We start from the raw sequence: 18,053 nt of genomic DNA on the forward strand, positions 1-18,053 counted from the left end.
TGGAGCAGTGCCAAAGGCCACGCTGCTTTCTTTACAAGGGCACAGTGGGTTTGAGAGCTGCTGGTTGGTGGACTTCATCTTTTCATAAGCCTCACGGTGTGTAAAGTGAAAATGCATTAGTGCAAGTTCACTAGTATAGAATGCAGGGGGCTTGGGGCGGAGGCTGGCCAGCTTCCTTCCAGAGGGTGGTGCAAAATGAGGGTTCAAAAAGTGGGGTGGGTAGGGCTGCCAGGTAAAGCACAGGATGTCAGGGGGGTTTAAATTTCAGATGAACTGCAATAACTTTTAGTACACAAGTAGATTCTGTGCAATACCTGGGATAAACGTACCATAACAATTCTTTGTTTTCCTCTCATATTCCCATTTGCTTGGGCATTGTGTGATTTGTTTGCTAAATCTAGAACCCCTATGAGTGGGGGAGAGAGGTGTTTCACTGACCCAAGAGAACATGGTTTTCCGGTTCCTCCCACACTTTAGAAACTCTCTTTTATTCAGAAACCAATGTGCTTTTTATAAATAACTTATTTTATATTCATTAAGAGAGGACTCTAAATAACATTGTTAGTTCCAATGTCTCTGTCCTTGAAAATAGTCGAATTGTATTTCCTTAAGAACATGTAACTATATCCCTCCAGGGAGACTGAGTGTAAACAAAGCTCCAGGTTCAACTTCAAAGGTATAGTTTGCACCTTCAATTTGTTAACCTTCATTCATTCTCTCGGCTTACTATGTGCTGACACTGTTTTATACACTGGATACACGGTGGTGCCCAAAACATATGTAGCTCCTCTCCTTATGGAGAACGTGATTAGGGGCGGTGGTTCATGGGGTCGATTTTCAAGCTTCGGGAAGGAGGCGAACTGCCTGGGCTGCAGCTCTAGAATCTGCAGGGCTAAAGACGCAGGAGGCTGCAGACACAGCCTGGTAGTGGGGAACAGGTCAGTGAGCAGATCTGCTGTGCACTATTATCACCATGCGGCCGTAACCCTGACATGCCACCAGAAACTATGGTGCAGGGTTAGGCAGTAAGAGGGCTGGGAGTAACCGTGGGAGAACGGGCAGGGCGAGCCCAGAGTGAGGAAGAGAGAGGAAGAAAACAAGGAACAAACATGACTCCCATCTGAAATGAGTCTGCAAACCCAAATTTCAAAATAAATGAAGAAACCTAATGCTAAGAAAGAGAGCCAACAAAGTCAATAATCAGGACAGGATTTTACTCCTTAGACCAACGTAACTAAGACTTTAGAGTAAGTACATTTGAGGTATCAAAAGAGATAGTGTATAGCGGCACAATTTGCAATGGCCAAGTGTTGGAAGCAACCTAAGTGCCCGTCAGTAAATGAGTGGATCAAAAAACTGTGGTACATTTATGCCATGGAATACTACACAGCAGAAAGAAAGAAGGAGCTCCTACCCTTTGCCACAGCATGAATGGACCCAGAGAGCATTATGCTAAGTGAAATAAGCCAGGCAATGAAAGAAAAATACCGTATGATCTCACCTATAAGTGGAACCTCATCAACAAAACAAACAGGCAAGCAAAATATTACCAGAGACATTGGAATAAAGAACAAACTGACAATAACCAGAGGGGAAGCAGGGGAAGGATAAGGGGGGGGAAATAGGGGAAGAGTCATCAAGGAACATGTATAAAGGACACATGGACAAAGACAAAGGGGGTAGGATCAAGGATGGGAGGCAGGAAGGGATGGTGTGGGGGGATTGGAAGGAGGAAATGGAGACAAGTGTACTTGAACAACAATAAAAAATATTTTTAAAAAGATGAATAAAGGAAATTTTTAGAAATTATAAAACAAACTAGGTAAAAACAACATCAGGTTTATATAATAAAAAAGCCAACTAAAATTATCACAAATAAAATAATCATTGAAATTTAAGATGCCCTGGATGATAAAATTTCTGGACTTAATAAATCTGAAGAGCACAGTAGGGAGATAGAAAAGGGTGCTGAAGAACACACCCAGAGTCCAGGCAGAGAGAGAAAGTATTTAGACACATGAGACTTCTGGTCAAGATGGAGGCATAGGTAAACATGGCTTACCTCCTTGCACAACCACGGCAAAAATTACAAAACTACAAAAGAACTATCATCCAAAATCATCAGAAAATTGAGCTGTATGGAAGTCTGACAACCAAAGAATTAAAGAAGCCACATTCACTAGACAGGTAGGAGAGGCAGAGGGGCTAAGAGGTGGAATGGGTGGTCCCATACCCATGTGTGGTCCCACACCTACATGTGGTGGGTAAAAATCAGGAAAGATACCTCAGGGGCAAGGGATCCCAGCACTACACCAGACCACGCAGCCCAGGGTTCCAGTGCCAAGAAGATAAGTCCTTATAACTTCTGGCTGTAAAATACAGTGGGGTTTGGGGCAGCAGAAGATACTGCAGGATTCTCAGGTGTCTCCTCTTAAAGGGCCCACAATGGACTTAAGACTTATGCAGACTCACTCCCTCTAGGCTCCATCACCAAGGCAGCAGCTAGAAGGGCACCAGTGACATACAGGGAGAAACTGAAGTGTCTGGCATCAGGGCAAGTGCTGGGGGACAGCTGCCTCCCAGACAAAACTTGAGAGGCCAGGCAGCGGTCATTGTCCCTCTTCTGAGCCCTCCCCAACACAGGGCCACAGAGTGGGGACACCATATCTGAGATTCCATCAGCCTGGTTCACATGGGTTGCCCCACCCTGGCAATAACCTAAGGCTCCATCTCATCCAACTTATGGGTGCACTTTTCTACAAGAGGCCATGCTACTAAGAAAGGGATTCAAAGCAGCTTTACCTAATACACAGAAAAAAATAGAGAGAGGCTGCCAAAATGAGGAGAGAAAGAAATATGGCCCAAATGAAAGAACAGAACAAAACTCCAGAGAAAGAAGTGAGCAAAATGGAGCAAAGCAACCTAACAGATGCAGAGTCCAACAAACCACTTGTTAGGATGCTTGAAGAACTCATGTGGTACTTCAACAACATAAGAGACCCAGGCAGACATGAAGTTTACACTTAGTGAAATAGAGAAAAATTTACAGGAAATCAACAGTGAAGTGGATGAAGCTGAGAATCAAATCAATGATTTGGATCATAAGGAAGAAAAAAATCAATCAGAATAGCAAGAAGAAAAAAGAATTAAAAAAAAACAAGGATAGGATAAGGAGCCTCTGGGACACTTCAAATGTACCAATATTTGAATATAAGGGTGCTGGAAGGAGAAGAGAAAGAGCAAGAAATTGAAAACTTATTTTAAAAAATAATGGAAGAAAACTACCCTAAGTTGGTGAAGGAAATAGGTATACAATTCCAGGAAGTGCAGAGAGTCCCAAACAAGATGAACAAAAAGAGAACCATACCAAGACACACCATAATTAAAATGCCAAAGGTTAAAGATAAAGAATCTTAAAAGTAGTAAGAGAAAAGCAGATAGTTACCTACAAAAGAGTTCCCATAAGATTGTCAACTGATTTCTCAAAAGAAACCTTGCAGGCTGGAAGGAATTGGCAAGAAGTATTCAAAGTAATGAAATCAAGGATTTATAACCTAGATTACTCTATCTGGCAAAGATATCATTTCAAAGCACAGATAAAGTGCCTCCCAGACAAGGTAAAGATAAAGGAGTTCATCATCACCAAGCTATTATTATATGAAATGTTAAAAGAAATTATTTAAGAAAAAGAAGAAGATCGAAACTATGAACTTTAAAATAGGAACAAATTCACAACCATCAACAATTGAATATGAAAGACAAGCTAAGAAAACAAACAGAATAGAAACAGAATCATAGATACGGAGATCATTTGGAGGGTTATCAGGTGGGAGGGAGAATGGGAAGGATGGAGGAAAATTTACAGGGATTAAGGACACATGGACAACAACTATGGAGGTGGAAATGGGAGGGAGGTGGGGAGCACAGCGGGACGTGGGCTGGGATGGGAGTAAGAGCCAGAAAACTGTACTTGAACAACAATTAAATAAAATTTTAAAAAAGAAGTACAAACTGATGGGTCCAGAATACACAGGGGGATGTTCAGAACAGTGTAGGAAATGTAGTAGCCAAAGAACTTATATGCATGATCCATGGACATGGACTAGAGAGGAGATTGCCAGAGGGAATTTGGGGGTACTGGGTGGAAGGGGGCAAATTGGGACAATTGTAATAACATAATCAATAAAATACATTTTTAAAAAACATGGAGGTTTGATGAAGAGGCACCAACTGTCATCTAATAGGAATTCTGAAAGAAGAGAAAGGAGGAAATGACAGTCACATAATATTTAAAGAGATAATTGTTGAGACTTTTTCAGAATTGAAGACTTCAAAAGTACATTTGAGGACCAAGCACTGAAATAAGAATAAATTTACATCGAGACATATGGCAGCAAAATTGCAGAACATTAAAGATAAAGAAATAATCAGAAGTTAATAGAAATAAAAGGTAGATTACCTATGAAGAAAAGAAAATTAGTTTGATAGCAGCCTTCTCATAGACAACGATAGAGTCTAGAAGGCAAGAAGTGCTATGTTCAAAGTGCAGAGTGAAAATGATTTTCCATCTAGAACACTGTACCCTCACAAAGACATTTCAGACATTCCAAGACCAGAGAGTTTAACAATCACAGACTGTCACTAAGAAGACTATTATAAATACTATAAATATAATTAAGTATTGATTGTAAAAGTAACTACTTTTTATATTTAAAAAGGTAAAACTACAAATCTGGAACAAAAATAGGCTGGGAAGCAGAGTTCAGTAAGTGTCTAGAAAGTGCTGGGACCTTAGTTGAGGTCAAGAGAACAAATGAACACTTAAAAATAAATTCTATAAAGGCAAAATGAAAAGTTGAACAGAAACAGAGCAATGGATAAATAAAGTAACCAACTTAAGAAATTAAGAAAAGAACAACAGAGAAACCCAAACTAGAAATTAGAGAAAATAAATATAAGAGAAAAACTAAAGAAATTTTATGTAGGGAAGAGGAATAAAATCCAAAGTTGATTTTTTGAAACAATTTATAGAAATAGACAAACCCTGAGCAAAAGTGACTAAGGAAAAAAAAAATAAAAACAGAAAACAGGAATAAAAAGGGTTTAGAAATAGAGAAAATGAAGATGTTAAAAATACATTTTAAAACTATTAAAAACTTCATGACAATATAAAGATGAAAACTTAGAAGAAATGTACATTTTAAGAAAAATAAAATTCTGACAATTTATTCAGATGAAACCAGAGTAAAGCCTTAGCCATTTACAGAAATGAAATTATTAATCCAAAGGTCTCTCACCTTCAGAGATATGAAGCCCAAACAGTTTTAACAGATCTTCAATAAATAGATAAACACTGTCTAATAATAAACAAACAAAAAAAAACTGTTCCAGAGAATGGGGAGAAAAAGGAAGATGACTCAACTTATTTTTTGAGATACTAAAGCCAGAGACAATACAAGTAAAGAAAATTATACATTATCTCACTTTTCATGTAGATTCAAAATCTTAAAGCAAATATTGTGGCCAAATAGGATTTAATTTCAAGAATGAAACTTAATTCAAGATTAGAAAACCTATTAAGTCAACAGATTAAAAAAGAAAAAGCTTTAAGAAAACTTTTAATTATCATCCTGATAAGTCAGAAAATACATTTGATAGAATACAGCATTTATTCATTTCAAAAAAATCTTTGCAAACTAGGTATAGAAGACAACTTTCTTTACTTGACAAAGCCATCTATCAAAATTCTACAAGCAAATAAACTAACTGGCCATATTTTAGAGGCATTTCCATTAAAGTCAGGAATAACATACGGATACCAGTTATAAGCCTTTATCCAGCATTTTACTGACGGTCTCAACTGATGCAATAGAAAAGAAAGAGGGGAGAGAGAGAGGAGTTGGAAGGAGAAAGAAAATTGCTCATTTCCAAAAAAATAAAATTGTGATTGTCAAGATAAGGAATTCAAAAACTTTAGAGAAACTCTTAAACCTAGAAAGTGTTCAGCAAGGATGCTAGCTACAAAAAATGATAGAATTTCTAATAGTCATAGCTAATTAGAAAATATGATAGAAAAGAAAAGAATTCCATTCACAACAGTAACAGAAATTATGTGGCACCTTGAGATAAATTTCTGTAAGACCTCTGTGAAGAGAACTATGAAAATATTACTGAACGGTATAAAGAAGATCTAATTAAATGCAGAGAATTACCATGTTCATTGATTACTAACATAAAAATGTCAGTTATCTCTCTATTAATCTATAGACAAGGCCAATTTAATTTTTAAAATCCCCCAATGTGTGTGTGTAGGAGATTCTTAATAAACTGATTTTGAAATTCATGGGAAAGGGACAATTTGGAAGAAGAATCAAGTAGCGAGACTTGTCTTATTATTTAGGTATTAAAAAGATCGTGGTGGTATTGACCCAGGCGATAGACATAGAGATGAATGAAGCGTAACAAATGCACAGAAATGACCTATACACGTGCGGAAACTCTATACATAACTAAGGCGGCATCACGCAACAAGGGAGGGAAATGGTGGGACTGGGACAATCAATTATCCCTGTGGGAGAAGAATCAGATTTTTAGTACCACCAGCCTTAAAATACCTCTTATTTTTGGCTATATGCATTTCAAGTATCTTCTCTTGTTCTGTAATCTAGTATGTGCCTTTTATTTGATTGTTTGTATGTTTGCATCTTATATAAGAAATCTTTCCCTACTGGTGATAAATGTTTTTTCCCCACATTGTCTCCTAAAAGTTGCAGACTTTTGCTTTTCATATTTAGGTCTTTAATATTTAAGAAGCAGAAATTATACAAGCTTAACTTTTTTATCACAAGGCAACAAAATTATTAACAATAGAAATTAAAGCAATGTAAAGTATAAGGACTGAACAAAAATGAAATAAAAACAAAAATTAGAGTATATAACATGCAAAAGAAGTCTTGGATTTTTGTCTATAAATGCAGACTCAGTTAAAAAAAAACTTCCTCTATAATCAACATTATTGGTGATAAGTATCAGGCTTGATATTTCATAGCTATAATTTTTTTAAAAATTTAAGTTCTCAGAAATTTAGTAAAGCCTCATTTTATAGGAATACTCCTTAGAATTCATTTTGTTCAACTCTCTTGTTTACAGTTGAGGCACCAGAGATCTTTACAAGGCTTAAGAGAACTTTCCCAATGTCTTACAGGTAGGTTGAGTCAGGGCTAGACCTAGAAATCTGCTCTCCTGATTCCAGCTCAGTGTCTTTTCAGGTAACTTTGTAGAAAAGAAAATGTTGTCTTAATTTAGCACGATTGAAATAACAAACACAAGATACTATTTAGTGGGTGCATGTGAAATTTCTTATCATCAGATTGCATTACAAGCTTCTGTTGAATAGTCTCATGTATATGTTTGGTTTAAGTGTTTAGCCTAGAAATCCCCCCATTTGTAATAATAAACATTATGAAATGCAATGTCTTTTTAGAAGGGTATTTTACAAAATGCATTATGCAGTGGTTGTCCGGGTAGCATCTACAAAATAAAGGATACCTGGGCTTCTTAACAGCTTTACTTATCAGAAGATGCTTTAATTGTAGAGGAGACTTGTGATTTCTATTCTTTTTCATTGCTATGTGAAATGTAATCAGATTATTTTACTACCAAAGGTTCTTTTAAGAGTCCCACTGTATTAATAAGCTGATAATATATAAGTTAAATTGTTTGTCTTCATTCTCTACACATTTAGACATTTTTGCTGAGTCTGCCTGCTTAGTTGTGAAGGTAAGCATTAGGGCAATACACTGTTGTGAATACTGAAATCACAAGTAACTGAGGCTTTAAGTCATATGTGGCTCTAAATGTTCCATCTTCCTTATTCTTTCTATACCTAATGTACCTTAACTTTGACCATGCTTGTATGTACAAGAAACAAGCTTCAGGATTATAATCTGGTGTGTGTTATGTTGCCTGTAAAACAAACAAAAAAGAAATGACATTTGGGAAAAAAATATGTATGAAATTCAGAAATTGAGGTCAAAGAAAAATTAACATTCTTAATTTACCCTTCAAAGTATCTCAGCTCAGAGGTTCTCCTTAAGTTATTATCTGTTTGTTATTATCTTAAGGTATCTCCTTAAGTTATTATCTGAATTACATTTAGATTGTAATCAGTCAAAATATACCACCTTGAAAACTAGTTTTATCAAAAAGAAAAAAAGAAACAGTGTTTATAGAATATATCTCCAAATTGTGATTCTCTGCCACCTTAAAAACACTCAAGTAATAATTTTCCTGGAGCTTTGCACATTACTATTCAGTGGTTTGTGCATGAATTTTTTTTAATGACCTTTATAAGAGCTAGGGAAAGATCAATGTTTACTATAAGGAAAACAACAAAATAAAAATATAAATAAATGATATTTATTTTCTAGCCTTCAAAGGAAATTAAACTATTATGAGAGTAAATAAACTGTTCAAAAATGTGAAAAAATTAAAGCATAAGAATATAGCAGTTAGAAGATAATTAAAATAAGAATAGACCATATCAAAAATTATAAAATATTATCAAAGCATATTTTGATGAAATTATAGTTTTTATGTTTTCATTAGTTTCAAGGAAAAGAAAAATGAAAGTATTCAACTCAAGGATTTATAAAAACAACAATAGAATCCCTGAGGAATCAAGAGAAAGGAGAATAAAGGTGAAAACAAAACCAAATGAATTAGAATATAAGAAAATGTACAGAATTAAATCAAGAGCTTCTTTTAAAAAATTAACAAAATACTCAAAGTTCTAGAGAAAGTAAAGAAGAAAAACCCTATGGACAATAAAATTACAAGTTAAGAAAAGGGACTGGACACCGGATAAGAAGGAGATATTTTAAATATAAGACAATACTTGCAAAATTATAACTTACAAACTTGAAAACCAGGATGAAATAGTCTTCTGGAAATATAGACATTACCAAACTTAGAATTATAAAACTTTAACACACTAGTTACAGCTAAAGAAACTGGAGAGAGAAAGAACTCCTTCCATAAAAAATTTGTCAAGGCCTAAAAACTTTATAGGGAAAAAGCTTTCAAGGAGTAGGTAGTTACTATGTCTCAATAACTACTTCAAAACATTGAAAGATACAGGAAGATTATCTAATGTACTTTATAGAGATAACCCAAATGTCAAAACCTGAAAGACAGCTCAAAACAAAGAAAATAATAAAACTATTTAAGCTATGAACACTAGAAGAAACTCCAAACACAGATAAGAGTATCAGAAGAATAATCTCAAAAAGAAAATTCAAATCAAATTCTCAATAGATGTTGAGAAGATATTAAAATTCAAAAATTAGTCCTTACCAAAAAATTATTATAAATTTAAAACTCCTTCTTAATAAAAAGTATTTATTTCAAACAGTCCAAACCATCCTTAAGAATGAAATACTAAAGCAATATTATTAAAACCAGGAACAAAACATGAATACAGTTTATTGCAATTTCTATTTCATTTAGATATAAAAGTTCTGATCAATTAAATAGAGCACATACAAAAATAAGGTGCATAAATATCAGGAGGAAAAAAACAGATTTTAAATTATTTGTGGATGATATAATTATACTCCCAGAAACTCAAAAGAATAATTCAACTGAAATTATTAAAATTAATATGGGAATTCAAGAAAACTGCTAAATATATAAAGGAGACACGAAGCCAGTAGCTGTTCTATCTAGAAATACTCTCCAGTTAGAAAATACAGTGAAAAAAATAAAATTACAATAGCAAAATTGACAATAATGACATTAAAAAACCTCTATTAAATGCCTTGGGACACCTTTAATGAGAAGTGAAGGATCCTTATAATTAAAATCACAAAACTTTACTGAGAAATGCACAATAAAGTTTGAATATTAAATTCTATGGCAATAATGTCAGTATTTTTCAGATTAATTTGAGTGCTCAATATACTTCCAATAAAAATAGCAATAAGATACTTTTCAGACATAATTCTAACATTTACTGAAAGGATAAATAGCTATGAACAACAAAAAAAAAACGATGAACATGAAAAGGTCTAGAACGAGCCAGGTGTTACACCGTTTTTAAAAGCAAATGTCAATAAAATAGTGTGAACTAACAAAAACCAAATGTACAAATGTATAAATGAATTGCACAGAATAAATATTATAAGACCACATTATATGTAAGAACTTAATCTATGATAAAGAAAGCATCATGAATCAGTGGAAATAAAATTATTATTTAATAAACTATGCTGAGTAAATTATTTAAAAATATAAATTTGGAGATTTACTTCAAATAATAATCAAAATTACTTTAGATGGATAAACAGATGTAATCAGAGATAAAATACAAAACTATTAAAACAAAAAACGAAAGCACATTAAAAATTCCAATAACTTTAGTATCAAGGAAATGAAAATTAAAGCTATAGTATACTACAATTGCACAGTCATAGAATGGCTAAAATCACAAAAAACTGATAGCAGCAAATGTTGGCAAGGATATGGAGCAACTAGAACTCTCGTGCATTTTTATTGGAGTATAATATGATAAAACCACGTTGGAAAAAAGTCCGGCAGTTTCTTATAAAACTAAACATAAGTCTGTTCTATGACCCAGCAGCTCTACCCCTAGGTACTTCCCCAAGAGAAATGGAAGCCCAGGTCCACAGAAGGACCTGTGTAAGAATGTCCACCACGGCCCCAAGCTGGAGACAGTGCAGGAGTCCACCAATAGAGAAATGGAGAAACAAAGCGTAAAATAGACAATTCATGAAATAGTACTCTTAACAGCAAAAAGGAACTCCTGGGACACAACAGAGATGAATTTCTAATACACTATATGGAGTGAAATAAACTTTACACACAAATGTTCATTCTGATGACTCTACATGATTCTATTTATATAAAATTCTAAAACAGACAAAGCTAAACTCTCATGAAAAAAACGAAGAGCTGGTTGTCTCTGGGGTAGAGTGGGAGTGAGAACCCATTGGAAGTGACACCCGGGAACTTGCTGGGGTGATGTCAATTTCTCTATTAACATGTTCCACATCTTTATTTAGCTATAATTCATGCACTATACAATTCATCCTTTTAAACTGTACAATCCAGTAGTTTTTAGAGTATTTATAAATATGCGCAGCCATCAACTCAAAAAGAAATCTGTACCCTTTGAATTTCTAAACCTTAGGTTTTATGCAGTTGTCACAAATCTTTGAATTGATGGACTTAAAATCTGTACATTGTACTGAAAAGATGTAAAATATGTAAACTCTACCTTTAAATTTATTTTATTAAAAAATGTGAAATATTTTCACAGTTCTGTATGAAAAAGCTCATTCCTCGGAAAAGGAAATATTGATACATTTGATTACTTCTAATTTAAAAACCTTCACAGTAACCAGAAAGGAGGGGAAAGGGGGGTAATGGTGGAAAGAAGGGGAAGGGACTAGGCCAAGGCCATGTGTGAATGACCCATGGGCACGGACAACAGCATGTGTAGGGACTGACTGTGGGAGGTGGGGGGGGGGGCTGGGATGAGGAGGGCAAAGGGGGAAAAATTAGGACAACTGTAAGAGAATAACAATTAAAAATCTTTAAATAAATAAATAAATATAAAACCAAATATCAAACCAGAAAATAATTATTATTTTTTAAAACCCTACTAGACAAGGAAGTCTTTTTCTATATGTATGATCTATCCAGGGCCCAGCAGAAGTAATGCCTGTTTGAGTGTGGTTGATAGGATAGTAATATGGGTGTACTAATTTACAGTTTTACTTTGAACATTTCACCTAAAATGTCCCATGGTGTGCTTGAGTCTGATATTGTTATGTTACAGAATTACATGCTTCTGATTTGGTAATAAAAGATGTTGTAATAAAAAAGGGGCGTTATTTGTGCCAGACCCTGTATGTAAAACACTCTAAATCATTGCAAGTGTTAAGATACCAACAGATACATGGGCAGAGGCTCTGAACAGAAAATTCATAAGAAACAAATAGAACTTGTTAATAAACAAAGGTGAAAATTTACTCATGTTAAATTTAAATTATATCAAAGGATATATATATATATATATATCAAAGGCTCTAGGATTTATACACTCTGATCTATTTTCCTTTGAAAATTATAATCATTCTCCTTTAACGAGATAGTTCAAATAAATAAGGATGGCTGTGCACGAAGATTAAGCTACAAAAAACTTTATGGCACCACTATGTGCAATATTTACAAATTAGATGTAACTCAAATGTTTAACAGAATATTAATGAAATAAATTGCATTACAAAGATATGAAATTAGGACTTGTGCAACCATTAGAAATGATGTTGTAGAAGAATATTTAATGATGTGGGGAGGTGTTTACATCTCAAGCTTCGAAGGAAAACAAAAAACACCAAAACTTCCTTGATCTGGGTAGGTTCACCCATCCCCCATGTCCCTGCTGTGGACACACAGGCCCTTGGCTTCTGTCAACTTTGTCCCTTCCCTCTTCCCCGTTTCCCTTTGGAAGCTGTTCCAGGAGGAGGAAATAGGCTGACATTAAAATTGGAGGGAAAATAAAACACTCTTAAAAATGGAAACAGGAAGAGTGCAGAACACTGTGTGGGCTAACTTTTCTTTTAATTGGGAAAGACTATATATGCATATAATTTAAAATGGAAAGTCAAAATATACAGGTGATAAAAAGCCTCTATCTAGTCCTTAATCAGTTTTTTAAATCTCCTTTTAAATATATTTTCTAGAAAGACATCTACCCAAAGCAACAAACAAACAAAACACAGGAAAGCAAAGACAGAGGAAAGAAGGACGGGAGGGAAGGAAAGGTGGAGGGAGAAAGAAGAAAAAACTTGAGGGGAAGAAAGGAGGGGGCCAAAATAAAGGGAAAATATGAGGGAAAATTAGAAGGAATTTATTCTATTATGGTTGCAAACAGATGAAGCTTATTTTTTAAAACATATGTTAAACATTTGGATCTCAAATGCGCAGCAACCTGCTACTAACCTAATATTATTAAATGAATATGAAATGACTTGTAAATATTTATAAAGTAAATATTATAAATCAAGGTGAAAACGAGGCAGCTGGTTACTTGAGGTACCTTAGGGCAGTGACCGCGGGTTCCTAGCTTGAAAAGCATTTGTGTACCTGCAGGAATAATGAAGACCTGCCTGCAAATGCAGCTCGGACACAGAGTAGTGCAGGTTCAGAGCCCTAGAAAAGCCCCCAGACTAGATTTACCCGTCCACCCCCTGGAGAGTATGCCTAGGGCAGAAGCACCAAGTGATAGACGCTGGGGGCACACACAGCATTTTGTCCCCTGGCCTCATCCTCAGGTATTTGGGATGGGACCACAGATGACGACTCTCCTTAACAATCATATTGGATTGATTACTGGCTTATATTTACTGCGTAGAGTAAGCCTAACAATATTATTTTAGTGGGTGGGGAGGGGAGAGCCCAGTCAAGGCAAGCAACTCACAGAAGGTTACAGTTATGGTTCTCAGGGTGTGTCTTTCCCTGGGGCCACCCCTTTATTCCATGTTGCAAATATTGAACGTTTAAAGGTCATGGACTCAAGGAGCAAGATATGATAAAGTTAAGTTTTATAGCTTCTTCAAAGACAGTCTCAGGTGAACAAAAATATTTTTGTGTGTGATTAAGCTTGGAAGCTTAAAAATAAATACCAATTTATATATAAGTGACCTTATGATTAGTTCATGACTTTATCTATTTTTTCGAAACATTATTGACCACAGGTGACTGACTCTTTGCCGGATACTGTGACGAAGTTTACACGATGACAAAGGATGCCTGGGGAGGCGAGCAGCATGCAAACAAAAACAGAAGCAAAGAGTTAACCTGGAGGAAGAAAGGAGGGAAGGAAGGAGACTGAGGCCCGGAAGCCAAAGCAGGAACGGACAGAACAAGAGAACAGAGACCTCTGCGGCAGAGAGACGGGGTTTCGGAAAAGGCTGTCGCTGTACTTGNCTGACTCTTTGCCGGATACTGTGACGAAGTTTACACGATGACAAAGGATGCCTGGGGAGGCGAGCAGCATGCAAACAAAAACAGAAGCAAAGAGTTAACCTGGAGGAAGAAAGGAGGGAAGGAAGGAGACTGAGGCCCGGAAGCCAAAGCAGGAACGGAAAGAACAAGAGACCAGAGACCTCTGCGGCAGAGAGACGGGGTTTCGGAAAAGGCTGTCGCTGTACTTGTAAGCCCTTATCAGAATTTAGAAATATGTCCTAGCATATAAAATCATGTGGCTGTTTTTCCCATGAAAAAAATCAGGATTCATTTTCTATTCGTTTTCCTTTTCTTTTATAGATATCAAGGCATATTAAGATTGGACCTTTGTTTTTTAAGGGCTGATTCAGTTCAACTACGTGTCCCTCACCCGCCGGCCCGACGCCCAGGCCCGAGTTGACTTTGCTGTCATCACACCTGCAGTGATGACATTAGCTCGAGAATCAGCAGGTGGAATGGAGTCCTCCAGTTCTGATTTGCCTCCAACATATAAACAAATGAAAAGTACTGCTTTGCTTTGAATGAGCCTTTTTTAAAGGAGCTCCAGAGTTGAGTATTTTACTTTCATCTGGTTTTAGAAGTTAATTCCCGAGGACATAAGCAGTTATTTTTCCTTTTTAGGGCTAGTATCGTCAATAGGTGTGTCTCCATCCATGACCCTACTTGCTAAGCACCCCCATCCGGGCCCCAGGAAGGGGGAACTAAAGGCAAGAAGACCCACTGACCAGAAGAGCAGGGTTCTGGTGCTGGAAGCTCTTATCTCATTCATTAAGACTGCAAATATTTACTGAACACTTACTCTTGGCGGTCTCCAAGTTAGACCTGGGGGCTAGAGAGGCGGGCAGACGCTGTCCCTGCCTTTCCAGAGCTCAGGGCCCTTCCTTGGGGCAGGCAGAGCAAGCACCTCCACTATTTTCCACTAGGAGAGAGGGACAGACACAGCTCTGAACCCAGACTGGAGTCTCTTTCCTCTCCTGAGGTCTAAGTACTCGGCTCATTGTATCTGATGGCTCTCAGACTTTTCCCTTACTAATCCCATGAAGGAGCTTTAAGAAGGCATTTAATGCCCCTCCTCCACCCTCCCCACAGGCTTCTGCTCCCCACCTTCAACACTGGGAAATGAAAAATAAATAAATAGGAGTGATTTGTTCCCGTCCTTGCCTCAGAAGAAAGCACCACAGCTCTCTACACAGATTTACACTATTATTATCGTTATTAAATCCATCTTTCCCTACAGTTGCATAAATGAAAACAAAGACTACAAAAAAGCTTTTTTTTCATATAATATGATCAGACATCCAGGTATTCACATAAGGATGCTAGACCTGGGTCCCTCCTCAGGGACCTCTGAGTCCATCTGTCCTTCCCGGCTGAATCCTTTCCAAAGGCGGAGCCGCGCATAGCAGAGGGTTTTTCTGCCCAGAGCTTTCTTATCCTTTCACGCTTCTCAGCTGTAAACAGCTGCTGGCTCCTCAGTGTGCTGAGATGCCTGCTGCCTGGTGAACATTCTCTCTAACCCTGCGCATTACTCATAGTTTGAACATCACTTCGACTCCTGAAACGTAATGATGTTAATGTCAGATGAGTCAGCAAGTCACTATGCCGCTCCACTGACAGCCGCGCCTCCTGCCAGCCCCTCCACCCCCAGCACCCAGGGCTTCAGAGTCAAAAAAAAAAAAATCAGAACCAGAGAAAATGCCTTTTGCTGGGAGGGAAGAAGTCATGCTTATGGCTCAAAGAACAGCTTCAAAGAAGTGGTCAGTTTCATTCGCTGGAAGCATGAAACCGAGAGTCAAAGTGATGTCCCTAACCCTAGATTAATCTGTTTACGTGAAGAATAACCGGGAATTTGAAGAGTTTCTCCAGAGGATCTTTGATTTTCTCCGAATGGATGATTTGAGACACATCACTCTGGTCAATATCCAGTTGTTACCTGTTGCGGTCAGGGCTCTCCATCGAGCCTAGTGCACACCTGTGGGAGGGGCACGGGGGCTTGAATATTACCCCAGGTACCCAAAGGAAGTGGGAGGCTGCTCATTTGCATGGGATTCCAGATCCTGGCTGGGCTCCCCTCCACCCCACTTTGCTCTGGCACCACGCCTGCTCAGACAACAGTTCGAAGCCACTTTTTCCTGGGCCGTTCTCAGTATCACTTACAACCTCTGGATTGTTCCCCTCCCTGAACTGCTGAGAAGTAACCAGGAACGAAACAGCACAGAATTGGAACTTTTCACGGCCTGGCTGACCACAACCCCCACCTCCTCACCTTCCTAGCCCCGGTCACAGCTCAATGTGCCAGTAAGTAACCCCAACTGTTCTCTTCAGCTCATTTTATCTTGCCTTCCCTTCTAAACTCAGGGTGTCATTTAAGTACACTTACATATTGCCCCTGAAAAGGCTTCCCAGTTCATTATCTCACCCGTGTCTCATAATAACCCAAATTTATATGGGTGGGAAGACTGGGGTTCTGAGAAGGCGTGTCCGTGTGCAGGGCGGCGCAGTGAGTGGCAGAGCCCAGATCCTTCCTACTCTGCGACAGCGGGTGAGCAAATCCACACGGAGGGGACTGGAGCATGCTAGTTCGGGTTGGAAGGACCACAAGTCTGCATACTTCTATAGTCAAGAGAAGTAACCAAAAGCTTAGGAATGGCGGTGACTTGCCCAAGGTTACACAGCTCGAAATGCGGTAGAACCAGTTGCCAAACCCCTGGTCTAGAGTTTTTTGTTTTGTTGTTGTTGTTTTTCTTTCTAACCTCTGCTTCTTCACTCTGGACTTACGTCCAGTTTAGGCACAGGTAGAGGCTGCTCTCCCCAGTTAACCTCTGTGTCCGACGCTGCTGATTCAGGGCATTGTCTCCCCAGAGCACAAGGTCCCAAGAGTGGTAGAGATGTCAAAGGTGAAGGGGTTCATCGCATCCAGCGGGTTTCCATTATGATACGGCTCGTCAATTGCCCAGATTAACTACAGCGCTGATCAATAGTACCTTCAAACAATGGCTCCCTCCCAGCTAATTTCAAAGTCTCAAACAACATCATTGCCTGGATAGGGTACTGATCTGGCCCTGTGCTTTTTATGAACCTGTAGGAGGTAAAAATGCCTAATCCAGCCCAAATCCAGCCTCATCTGCAGCAACTTAACTGCAGGCCTTTTCAGTCCCCCTCCTTGGACCACTTCTCTGGGTGCCATGGAAGCACCATGGAGCTGGTCCACAGAACACTCTCTCCCACCCCTCAGCCGGGTGGCGAGGATGCTGGCCATGGTCGGAGCCCAGCTGAAGGCTTCCTGACCACACACCTTTCTCTCATGACTCTTTCCTGCTTGGCCCCAAAGACAAAGAAAGAAAAGTCAAGACTCACGTTTTGAGGTGAGGTGCCGAAAATCCTTAGAAAACTGTGGAATATCCTAATTAGAGGAGGATTTCTCCCCTTGTATGTCTTCCTGGCTGGTTCCATCCAATTTATCCTGGAGATATGGCTGGTCAACAAAATCTGACCCCGCCCCTGCCCCCTAAAGCAACCAACAGCTGTTACTATATTGAGTGGCAATATGATGTCATTGCATAGGTGACTAACCCACCGAGGCTTCCCTACGAGCCATCATCTAAATATGAAAGCCTCCCATCATCCTGACCTTTTCACAGGAGAGAGCTGAGTGAGGGGCTTGACACTGCCTTCTAGAGCTCAAGTTCATGTCTGACCACCTGGAGCCAGCACCTCTGACTGGGCATTTGAGGACACACATGCCCACTCCCACACACACAGATTGCCTTCCTAGTAGAAAGTCACTTTCACCCAAGACAGCTTTTCTCCACTGGCTGGACTTTGAAAGTAGGAGCCATCAGAATGTTTAATAATCACAGTAACTAGGGAGGGATTGGGGAGGTGGTTTATATATATTTACCATGCTGAATATCGCAGGAACTGGGTTAGACTCTTGACATATAGATTCTCCATTTAATGTTCAAAATACTCTGAGGAAGGCACAGCCACCCTGTGGGGTT

General features: G+C 38.1%; 1 protein-coding gene and 1 long non-coding RNA gene across 2 annotated transcripts in view; one reads left to right on the forward strand and one right to left on the reverse strand.

Moving 5' to 3' along the window:
- The window catches only part of ATF3 (activating transcription factor 3), a 53,015-nt gene extending 35,586 nt beyond the window's left edge, over positions 1–17,429 (reverse strand). The window contains exon 1 of the mRNA XM_037027592.1: positions 17,410–17,429. The gene's annotated coding sequence lies outside the window, so the exon portion shown is untranslated. The remainder of the gene's footprint in view (positions 1–17,409) is intronic.
- Positions 1–18,053, forward strand: part of LOC118974213 (uncharacterized) — a 46,711-nt gene that overhangs the window by 25,511 nt on the left and 3,147 nt on the right. The gene's annotated exons all lie outside the window — the stretch shown is intronic.

This window comes from Sturnira hondurensis, unplaced genomic scaffold, assembly GCF_014824575.4.
Source record: "Sturnira hondurensis isolate 20B ecotype Veracruz unplaced genomic scaffold, ASM1482457v3 Scaffold0019216, whole genome shotgun sequence".
Lineage (NCBI taxonomy): Eukaryota > Metazoa > Chordata > Mammalia > Chiroptera > Phyllostomidae > Sturnira > Sturnira hondurensis.